Below are 12,176 nucleotides of genomic sequence, written 5' to 3'. Positions count from 1 at the left end.
ATTCCCGAAGAGCACAAAGGAGCAAATCACGAAATTCTCGGTAACCTTCGGCCCTTGTTAGAACAAAAGAAATCTTTGCAAACTAAGAAAGGTGATTACCGAGCTTGTAATGCCCCTATTAACACTTCAAAACCATACCCGTTAATGTTAGGCTTCTCTCTTGCCTGTGGTGTTATCTGATACCCGAAATTTTGTGTTTCATCGCCTCATGAATAATTTTTTGGGAAATTTTTAAAGTCTCCTCAGGATTAGAGATGATGTGTGACAGTGAGGGCGCCTCATCCTAGGTACTGAGTCAATATTTCAGATCGGTAGCTAGTTCAAGCTGTTGAAATTGTGTGCCCTAACACATCACTCACTCTAGACACTTTCATTGAATAATTTCCCATTGCAGATATATATTTATCTTAACTTATCAAAAATCCTTCCTAAATTGCAATAAAATCTTTGAAAATACGGTTTACTAGGGCCATGGACACCTGTTGCTGTTGACAATACAAAGAAACTGACATTTTTTCATCTCTTACGTAATGAGTTGTTTTGACCCTACAAACATGCAGTCCCAACGAGCTGCCGATCTGAAATATTGACTCGGTACCTAGGATGAAGCGCCCTCACTGTCACACATCATCTCTAATCCTGAGGAGACTTTAAAAATTTCCCCAAAAAATTATTCATGAGGCGATGAAACACAAAATTTCGGGTATCAGATAACACCACAGGCAAGAGAGAAGCCTAACATTAACGGGTATGGTTTTGAAGTGTTAATAGGGGCATTACAAGCTCGGTAATCACCTTTCGTAGTTTGCAAAGATTTCTTTTGTTCTAACAAGGGCCGAAGGTTACCGAGAATTCCGTGATTTGCTCCTTTTTGCTCTTCGGGAATCCTCGGTGTTGCATGCTGTGGCAAGCCGCAAAGGCGGCCGATGATTCCCGAAGAGCACAAAGGAGCAAATCACGAAATTCTCGGTAACCTTCGGCCCTTGTTAGAACAAAAGAAATCTTTGCAAACTAAGAAAGGTGATTACCGAGCTTGTAATGCCCCTATTAACACTTCAAAACCATACCCGTTAATGTTAGGCTTCTCTCTTGCCTGTGGTGTTATCTGATACCCGAAATTTTGTGTTTCATCGCCTCATGAATAATTTTTTTGGAAAATTTTAAAGTCTCCTCAGGATCAGAGATGATGTGTGACAGTGAGGGCGCCTCATCCTAGGTACTGAGTCAATATTTCAGATCGGTAGCTAGTTCAAGCTGTTGAAATTGTGTGCCCTAACACATCACTCACTCTAGACACTTTCATTGAATAATTTCCCATTGCAGATATATATTTATCTTAACTTATCAAAAATCCTTCCTAAATTGCAATAAAATCTTTGAAAATACGGTTTACTAGGGCCATGGACACCTGTTGCTGTTGACAATACAAAGAAACTGACATTTTTTCATCTCTTACGTAATGAGTCGTTTTGACCCTACAAACATGCAGTCCCAACGAGCTGCCGATCTGAAATATTGACTCAGTACCTAGGATGAAGCGCCCTCACTGTCACACATCATCTCTAATCCTGAGGAGACTTTAAAAATTTCCCCAAAAAATTATTCATGAGGCGATGAAACACAAAATTTCGGGTATCAGATAACACCACAGGCAAGAGTGAAGCCTAACATTAACGGGTATGGTTTTGAAGTGTTAATAGGGGCATTACAAGCTCGGTAATCACCTTTCGTAGTTTGCAAAGATTTCTTTTGTTCTAACAAGGGCCGAAGGTTACCGAGAATTCCGTGATTTGCTCCTTTTTGCTCTTCGGGAATCCTCGGTGTTGCATGCTGTGGCAAGCCGCAAAGGCGGCCGATGATTCCCGAAGAGCACAAAGGAGCAAATCACGAAATTCTCGGTAACCTTCGGCCCTTGTTAGAACAAAAGAAATCTTTGCAAACTAAGAAAGGTGATTACCGAGCTTGTAATGCCCCTATTAACACTTCAAAACCATACCCGTTAATGTTAGGCTTCTCTCTTGCCTGTGGTGTTATCTGATACCCGAAATTTTGTGTTTCATCGCCTCATGAATAATTTTTTGGGAAATTTTTAAAGTCTCCTCAGGATTAGAGATGATGTGTGACAGTGAGGGCGCCTCATCCTAGGTACTGAGTCAATATTTCAGATCGGTAGCTAGTTCAAGCTGTTGAAATTGTGTGCCCTAACACATCACTCACTCTAGACACTTTCATTGAATAATTTCCCATTGCAGATATATATTTATCTTAACTTATCAAAAATCCTTCCTAAATTGCAATAAAATCTTTGAAAATACGGTTTACTAGGGCCATGGACACCTGTTGCTGTTGACAATACATAGAAACTGACATGTTTTCATCTCTTACGTAATGAGTCGTTTTGACCCTACAAACATGCAGTCCCAACTAGCTGCCGATCTGAAATATTGACTCGGTACCTAGGATGAAGCGCCCTCACTGTCACACATCATCTCTAATCCTGAGGAGACTTTAAAAATTTCCCAAAAAATTATTCATGAAGCGATGAAACACAAAATTTCGGGTATCAGATAACACCACAGGCAAGAGTGAAGCCTAACATTAACGGGTATGGTTTTGAAGTGTTAATAGGGGCATTACAAGCTCGGTAATCACCTTTCGTAGTTTGCAAAGATTTCTTTTGTTCTAACAAGGGCCGAAGGTTACCGAGAATTCCGTGATTTGCTCCTTTTTGCTCTTCGGGAATCCTCGGTGTTGCATGCTGTGGCAAGCCGCAAAGGCGGCCGATGATTCCCGAAGAGCACAAAGGAGCAAATCACGAAATTCTCGGTAACCTTCGGCCCTTGTTAGAACAAAAGAAATCTTTGCAAACTAAGAAAGGTGATTACCGAGCTTGTAATGCCCCTATTAACACTTCAAAACCATACCCGTTAATGTTAGGCTTCTCTCTTGCCTGTGGTGTTATCTGATACCCGAAATTTTGTGTTTCATCGCCTCATGAATAATTTTTTGGGAAATTTTTAAAGTCTCCTCAGGATTAGAGATGATGTGTGACAGTGAGGGCGCCTCATCCTAGGTACTGAGTCAATATTTCAGATCGGTAGCTAGTTCAAGCTGTTGAAATTGTGTGCCCTAACACATCACTCACTCTAGACACTTTCATTGAATAATTTCCCATTGCAGATATATATTTATCTTAACTTATCAAAAATCCTTCCTAAATTGCAATAAAATCTTTGAAAATACGGTTTACTAGGGCCATGGACACCTGTTGCTGTTGACAATACAAAGAAACTGACATTTTTTCATCTCTTACGTAATGAGTCGTTTTGACCCTACAAACATGCAGTCCCAACGAGCTGCCGATCTGAAATATTGACTCAGTACCTAGGATGAAGCGCCCTCACTGTCACACATCATCTCTAATCCTGAGGAGACTTTAAAAATTTCCCAAAAAATTATTCATGAGGCGATGAAACACAAAATTTCGGGTATCAGATAACACCACAGGCAAGAGTGAAGCCTAACATTAACGGGTATGGTTTTGAAGTGTTAATAGGGGCATTACAAGCTCGGTAATCACCTTTCGTAGTTTGCAAAGATTTCTTTTGTTCTAACAAGGGCCGAAGGTTACCGAGAATTCCGTGATTTGCTCCTTTTTGCTCTTCGGGAATCCTCGGTGTTGCATGCTGTGGCAAGCCGCAAAGGCGGCCGATGATTCCCGAAGAGCACAAAGGAGCAAATCACGAAATTCTCGGTAACCTTCGGCCCTTGTTAGAACAAAAGAAATCTTTGCAAACTAAGAAAGGTGATTACCGAGCTTGTAATGCCCCTATTAACACTTCAAAACCATACCCGTTAATGTTAGGCTTCTCTCTTGCCTGTGGTGTTATCTGATACCCGAAATTTTGTGTTTCATCGCCTCATGAATAATTTTTTGGGAAATTTTTAAAGTCTCCTCAGGATTAGAGATGATGTGTGACAGTGAGGGCGCCTCATCCTAGGTACTGAGTCAATATTTCAGATCGGTAGCTAGTTCAAGCTGTTGAAATTGTGTGCCCTAACACATCACTCACTCTAGACACTTTCATTGAATAATTTCCCATTGCAGATATATATTTATCTTAACTTATCAAAAATCCTTCCTAAATTGCAATAAAATCTTTGAAAATACGGTTTACTAGGGCCATGGACACCTGTTGCTGTTGACAATACATAGAAACTGACATGTTTTCATCTCTTACGTAATGAGTCGTTTTGACCCTACAAACATGCAGTCCCAACTAGCTGCCGATCTGAAATATTGACTCGGTACCTAGGATGAAGCGCCCTCACTGTCACACATCATCTCTAATCCTGAGGAGACTTTAAAAATTTCCCAAAAAATTATTCATGAGGCGATGAAACACAAAATTTCGGGTATCAGATAACACCACAGGCAAGAGTGAAGCCTAACATTAACGGGTATGGTTTTGAAGTGTTAATAGGGGCATTACAAGCTCGGTAATCACCTTTCGTAGTTTGCAAAGATTTCTTTTGTTCTAACAAGGGCCGAAGGTTACCGAGAATTCCGTGATTTGCTCCTTTTTGCTCTTCGGGAATCCTCGGTGTTGCATGCTGTGGCAAGCCGCAAAGGCGGCCGATGATTCCCGAAGAGCACAAAGGAGCAAATCACGAAATTCTCGGTAACCTTCGGCCCTTGTTAGAACAAAAGAAATCTTTGCAAACTAAGAAAGGTGATTACCGAGCTTGTAATGCCCCTATTAACACTTCAAAACCATACCCGTTAATGTTAGGCTTCTCTCTTGCCTGTGGTGTTATCTGATACCCGAAATTTTGTGTTTCATCGCCTCATGAATAATTTTTTGGGAAATTTTTAAAGTCTCCTCAGGATTAGAGATGATGTGTGACAGTGAGGGCGCCTCATCCTAGGTACTGAGTCAATATTTCAGATCGGTAGCTAGTTCAAGCTGTTGAAATTGTGTGCCCTAACACATCACTCACTCTAGACACTTTCATTGAATAATTTCCCATTGCAGATATATATTTATCTTAACTTATCAAAAATCCTTCCTAAATTGCAATAAAATCTTTGAAAATACGGTTTACTAGGGCCATGGACACCTGTTGCTGTTGACAATACAAAGAAACTGACATTTTTTCATCTCTTACGTAATGAGTCGTTTTGACCCTACAAACATGCAGTCCCAACTAGCTGCCGATCTGAAATATTGACTCGGTACCTAGGATGAAGCGCCCTCACTGTCACACATCATCTCTAATCCTGAGGAGACTTTAAAAATTTCCCAAAAAATTATTCATGAGGCGATGAAACACAAAATTTCGGGTATCAGATAACACCACAGGCAAGAGAGAAGCCTAACATTAACGGGTATGGTTTTGAAGTGTTAATAGGGGCATTACAAGCTCGGTAATCACCTTTCGTAGTTTGCAAAGATTTCTTTTGTTCTAACAAGGGCCGAAGGTTACCGAGAATTCCGTGATTTGCTCCTTTTTGCTCTTCGGGAATCCTCGGTGTTGCATGCTGTGGCAAGCCGCAAAGGCGGCCGATGATTCCCGAAGAGCACAAAGGAGCAAATCACGAAATTCTCGGTAACCTTCGGCCCTTGTTAGAACAAAAGAAATCTTTGCAAACTAAGAAAGGTGATTACCGAGCTTGTAATGCCCCTATTAACACTTCAAAACCATACCCGTTAATGTTAGGCTTCTCTCTTGCCTGTGGTGTTATCTGATACCCGAAATTTTGTGTTTCATCGCCTCATGAATAATTTTTTGGGAAATTTTTAAAGTCTCCTCAGGATTAGAGATGATGTGTGACAGTGAGGGCGCCTCATCCTAGGTACTGAGTCAATATTTCAGATCGGTAGCTAGTTCAAGCTGTTGAAATTGTGTGCCCTAACACATCACTCACTCTAGACACTTTCATTGAATAATTTCCCATTGCAGATATATATTTATCTTAACTTATCAAAAATCCTTCCTAAATTGCAATAAAATCTTTGAAAATACGGTTTACTAGGGCCATGGACACCTGTTGCTGTTGACAATACATAGAAACTGACATGTTTTCATCTCTTACGTAATGAGTCGTTTTGACCCTACAAACATGCAGTCCCAACTAGCTGCCGATCTGAAATATTGACTCGGTACCTAGGATGAAGCGCCCTCACTGTCACACATCATCTCTAATCCTGAGGAGACTTTAAAAATTTCCCAAAAAATTATTCATGAGGCGATGAAACACAAAATTTCGGGTATCAGATAACACCACAGGCAAGAGTGAAGCCTAACATTAACGGGTATGGTTTTGAAGTGTTAATAGGGGCATTACAAGCTCGGTAATCACCTTTCGTAGTTTGCAAAGATTTCTTTTGTTCTAACAAGGGCCGAAGGTTACCGAGAATTCCGTGATTTGCTCCTTTTTGCTCTTCGGGAATCCTCGGTGTTGCGTGCTGTGGCAAGCCGCAAAGGCGGCCGATGATTCCCGAAGAGCACAAAGGAGCAAATCACGAAATTCTCGGTAACCTTCGGCCCTTGTTAGAACAAAAGAAATCTTTGCAAACTAAGAAAGGTGATTACCGAGCTTGTAATGCCCCTATTAACACTTCAAAACCATACCCGTTAATGTTAGGCTTCTCTCTTGCCTGTGGTGTTATCTGATACCCGAAATTTTGTGTTTCATCGCCTCATGAATAATTTTTTGGGAAATTTTTAAAGTCTCCTCAGGATTAGAGATGATGTGTGACAGTGAGGGCGCCTCATCCTAGGTACTGAGTCAATATTTCAGATCGGTAGCTAGTTCAAGCTGTTGAAATTGTGTGCCCTAACACATCACTCACTCTAGACACTTTCATTGAATAATTTCCCATTGCAGATATATATTTATCTTAACTTATCAAAAATCCTTCCTAAATTGCAATAAAATCTTTGAAAATACGGTTTACTAGGGCCATGGACACCTGTTGCTGTTGACAATACAAAGAAACTGACATTTTTTCATCTCTTACGTAATGAGTCGTTTTGACCCTACAAACATGCAGTCCCAACTAGCTGCCGATCTGAAATATTGACTCGGTACCTAGGATGAAGCGCCCTCACTGTCACACATCATCTCTAATCCTGAGGAGACTTTAAAAATTTCCCAAAAAATTATTCATGAGGCGATGAAACACAAAATTTCGGGTATCAGATAACACCACAGGCAAGAGAGAAGCCTAACATTAACGGGTATGGTTTTGAAGTGTTAATAGGGGCATTACAAGCTCGGTAATCACCTTTCGTAGTTTGCAAAGATTTCTTTTGTTCTAACAAGGGCCGAAGGTTACCGAGAATTCCGTGATTTGCTCCTTTTTGCTCTTCGGGAATCCTCGGTGTTGCATGCTGTGGCAAGCCGCAAAGGCGGCCGATGATTCCCGAAGAGCACAAAGGAGCAAATCACGAAATTCTCGGTAACCTTCGGCCCTTGTTAGAACAAAAGAAATCTTTGCAAACTAAGAAAGGTGATTACCGAGCTTGTAATGCCCCTATTAACACTTCAAAACCATACCCGTTAATGTTAGGCTTCTCTCTTGCATGTGGTGTTATGTGATACCCGAAATTTTGTGTTTCATCGCCTCATGAATAATTTTTTGGGAAATTTTTAAAGTCTCCTCAGGATTAGAGATGATGTGTGACAGTGAGGGCGCCTCATCCTAGGTACTGAGTCAATATTTCAGATCGGTAGCTAGTTCAAGCTGTTGAAATTGTGTGCCCTAACACATCACTCACTCTAGACACTTTCATTGAATAATTTCCCATTGCAGATATATATTTATCTTAACTTATCAAAAATCCTTCCTAAATTGCAATAAAATCTTTGAAAATACGGTTTACTAGGGCCATGGACACCTGTTGCTGTTGACAATACAAAGAAACTGACATTTTTTCATCTCTTACGTAATGAGTCGTTTTGACCCTACAAACATGCAGTCCCAACGAGCTGCCGATCTGAAATATTGACTCGGTACCTAGGATGAAGCGCCCTCACTGTCACACATCATCTCTAATCCTGAGGAGACTTTAAAAATTTCCCAAAAAATTATTCATGAGGCGATGAAACACAAAATTTCGGGTATCAGATAACACCACAGGCAAGAGTGAAGCCTAACATTAACGGGTATGGTTTTGAAGTGTTAATAGGGGCATTACAAGCTCGGTAATCACCTTTCGTAGTTTGCAAAGATTTCTTTTGTTCTAACAAGGGCCGAAGGTTACCGAGAATTCCGTGATTTGCTCCTTTTTGCTCTTCGGGAATCCTCGGTGTTGCATGCTGTGGCAAGCCGCAAAGGCGGCCGATGATTCCCGAAGAGCACAAAGGAGCAAATCACGAAATTCTCGGTAACCTTCGGCCCTTGTTAGAACAAAAGAAATCTTTGCAAACTAAGAAAGGTGATTACCGAGCTTGTAATGCCCCTATTAACACTTCAAAACCATACCCGTTAATGTTAGGCTTCTCTCTTGCCTGTGGTGTTATCTGATACCCGAAATTTTGTGTTTCATCGCCTCATGAATAATTTTTTGGGAAATTTTTAAAGTCTCCTCAGGATTAGAGATGATGTGTGACAGTGAGGGCGCCTCATCCTAGGTACTGAGTCAATATTTCAGATCGGTAGCTAGTTCAAGCTGTTGAAATTGTGTGCCCTAACACATCACTCACTCTAGACACTTTCATTGAATAATTTCCCATTGCAGATATATATTTATCTTAACTTATCAAAAATCCTTCCTAAATTGCAATAAAATCTTTGAAAATACGGTTTACTAGGGCCATGGACACCTGTTGCTGTTGACAATACATAGAAACTGACATGTTTTCATCTCTTACGTAATGAGTCGTTTTGACCCTACAAACATGCAGTCCCAACTAGCTGCCGATCTGAAATATTGACTCGGTACCTAGGATGAAGCGCCCTCACTGTCACACATCATCTCTAATCCTGAGGAGACTTTAAAAATTTCCCAAAAAATTATTCATGAGGCGATGAAACACAAAATTTCGGGTATCAGATAACACCACAGGCAAGAGAGAAGCCTAACATTAACGGGTATGGTTTTGAAGTGTTAATAGGGGCATTACAAGCTCGGTAATCACCTTTCGTAGTTTGCAAAGATTTCTTTTGTTCTAACAAGGGCCGAAGGTTACCGAGAATTCCGTGATTTGCTCCTTTTTGCTCTTCGGGAATCCTCGGTGTTGCATGCTGTGGCAAGCCGCAAAGGCGGCCGATGATTCCCGAAGAGCACAAAGGAGCAAATCACGAAATTCTCGGTAACCTTCGGCCCTTGTTAGAACAAAAGAAATCTTTGCAAACTAAGAAAGGTGATTACCGAGCTTGTAATGCCCCTATTAACACTTCAAAACCATACCCGTTAATGTTAGGCTTCTCTCTTGCATGTGGTGTTATGTGATACCCGAAATTTTGTGTTTCATCGCCTCATGAATAATTTTTTGGGAAATTTTTAAAGTCTCCTCAGGATTAGAGATGATGTGTGACAGTGAGGGCGCCTCATCCTAGGTACTGAGTCAATATTTCAGATCGGTAGCTAGTTCAAGCTGTTGAAATTGTGTGCCCTAACACATCACTCACTCTAGACACTTTCATTGAATAATTTCCCATTGCAGATATATATTTATCTTAACTTATCAAAAATCCTTCCTAAATTGCAATAAAATCTTTGAAAATACGGTTTACTAGGGCCATGGACACCTGTTGCTGTTGACAATACAAAGAAACTGACATTTTTTCATCTCTTACGTAATGAGTCGTTTTGACCCTACAAACATGCAGTCCCAACGAGCTGCCGATCTGAAATATTGACTCGGTACCTAGGATGAAGCGCCCTCACTGTCACACATCATCTCTAATCCTGAGGAGACTTTAAAAATTTCCCAAAAAATTATTCATGAGGCGATGAAACACAAAATTTCGGGTATCAGATAACACCACAGGCAAGAGTGAAGCCTAACATTAACGGGTATGGTTTTGAAGTGTTAATAGGGGCATTACAAGCTCGGTAATCACCTTTCGTAGTTTGCAAAGATTTCTTTTGTTCTAACAAGGGCCGAAGGTTACCGAGAATTCCGTGATTTGCTCCTTTTTGCTCTTCGGGAATCCTCGGTGTTGCATGCTGTGGCAAGCCGCAAAGGCGGCCGATGATTCCCGAAGAGCACAAAGGAGCAAATCACGAAATTCTCGGTAACCTTCGGCCCTTGTTAGAACAAAAGAAATCTTTGCAAACTAAGAAAGGTGATTACCGAGCTTGTAATGCCCCTATTAACACTTCAAAACCATACCCGTTAATGTTAGGCTTCTCTCTTGCCTGTGGTGTTATCTGATACCCGAAATTTTGTGTTTCATCGCCTCATGAATAATTTTTTGGGAAATTTTTAAAGTCTCCTCAGGATTAGAGATGATGTGTGACAGTGAGGGCGCCTCATCCTAGGTACTGAGTCAATATTTCAGATCGGTAGCTAGTTCAAGCTGTTGAAATTGTGTGCCCTAACACATCACTCACTCTAGACACTTTCATTGAATAATTTCCCATTGCAGATATATATTTATCTTAACTTATCAAAAATCCTTCCTAAATTGCAATAAAATCTTTGAAAATACGGTTTACTAGGGCCATGGACACCTGTTGCTGTTGACAATACATAGAAACTGACATGTTTTCATCTCTTACGTAATGAGTCGTTTTGACCCTACAAACATGCAGTCCCAACTAGCTGCCGATCTGAAATATTGACTCGGTACCTAGGATGAAGCGCCCTCACTGTCACACATCATCTCTAATCCTGAGGAGACTTTAAAAATTTCCCAAAAAATTATTCATGAGGCGATGAAACACAAAATTTCGGGTATCAGATAACACCACAGGCAAGAGAGAAGCCTAACATTAACGGGTATGGTTTTGAAGTGTTAATAGGGGCATTACAAGCTCGGTAATCACCTTTCGTAGTTTGCAAAGATTTCTTTTGTTCTAACAAGGGCCGAAGGTTACCGAGAATTCCGTGATTTGCTCCTTTTTGCTCTTCGGGAATCCTCGGTGTTGCATGCTGTGGCAAGCCGCAAAGGCGGCCGATGATTCCCGAAGAGCACAAAGGAGCAAATCACGAAATTCTCGGTAACCTTCGGCCCTTGTTAGAACAAAAGAAATCTTTGCAAACTAAGAAAGGTGATTACCGAGCTTGTAATGCCCCTATTAACACTTCAAAACCATACCCGTTAATGTTAGACTTCTCTCTTGCCTGTGGTGTTATCTGATACCCGAAATTTTGTGTTTCATCGCCTCATGAATAATTTTTTGGGAAATTTTTAAAGTCTCCTCAGGATTAGAGATGATGTGTGACAGTGAGGGCGCCTCATCCTAGGTACTGAGTCAATATTTCAGATCGGTACCTAGTTCAAGCTGTTGAAATTGTGTGCCCTAACACATCACTCACTCTAGACACTTTCATTGAATAATTTCCCATTGCAGATATATATTTATCTTAACTTATCAAAAATCCTTCCTAAATTGCAATAAAATCTTTGAAAATACGGTTTACTAGGGCCATGGACACCTGTTGCTGTTGACAATACAAAGAAACTGACATTTTTTCATCTCTTACGTAATGAGTTGTTTTGACCCTACAAACATGCAGTCCCAACGAGCTGCCGATCTGAAATATTGACTCGGTACCTAGGATGAAGCGCCCTCACTGTCACACATCATCTCTAATCCTGAGGAGACTTTAAAAATTTCCCAAAAAATTATTCATGAGGCGATGAAACACAAAATTTCGGGTATCAGATAACACCACAGGCAAGAGAGAATACTGCCATCTACAGGCATTCTTTAACATTCATATTCGTGTCTCAGTGAATAATTTCCATACATGCATATTTATTTGGGAATGTGGGCATGACCTGGAAATATTGTATTCTATTGTGGTTTTGTTTAGTTTTTTAATCATCCTCAATGCCCATAGAACAAGTATAAAAAGTAAAGACAAAAAATGAATAAAGAATATCTGTCCAATTCCTGCACTGGAGAGATAGAAGATACATTATTTTGATATGAAATTAACTTTAATTTTGTTGAGAATTCTACACAGTGAATGAAATTATTCGAACATATTT

Source organism: Glandiceps talaboti, chromosome 21 (assembly GCF_964340395.1).
Source record: "Glandiceps talaboti chromosome 21, keGlaTala1.1, whole genome shotgun sequence".
NCBI lineage: Eukaryota > Metazoa > Hemichordata > Enteropneusta > Spengelidae > Glandiceps > Glandiceps talaboti.
This window is presented reverse-complemented; position numbering follows the sequence as displayed.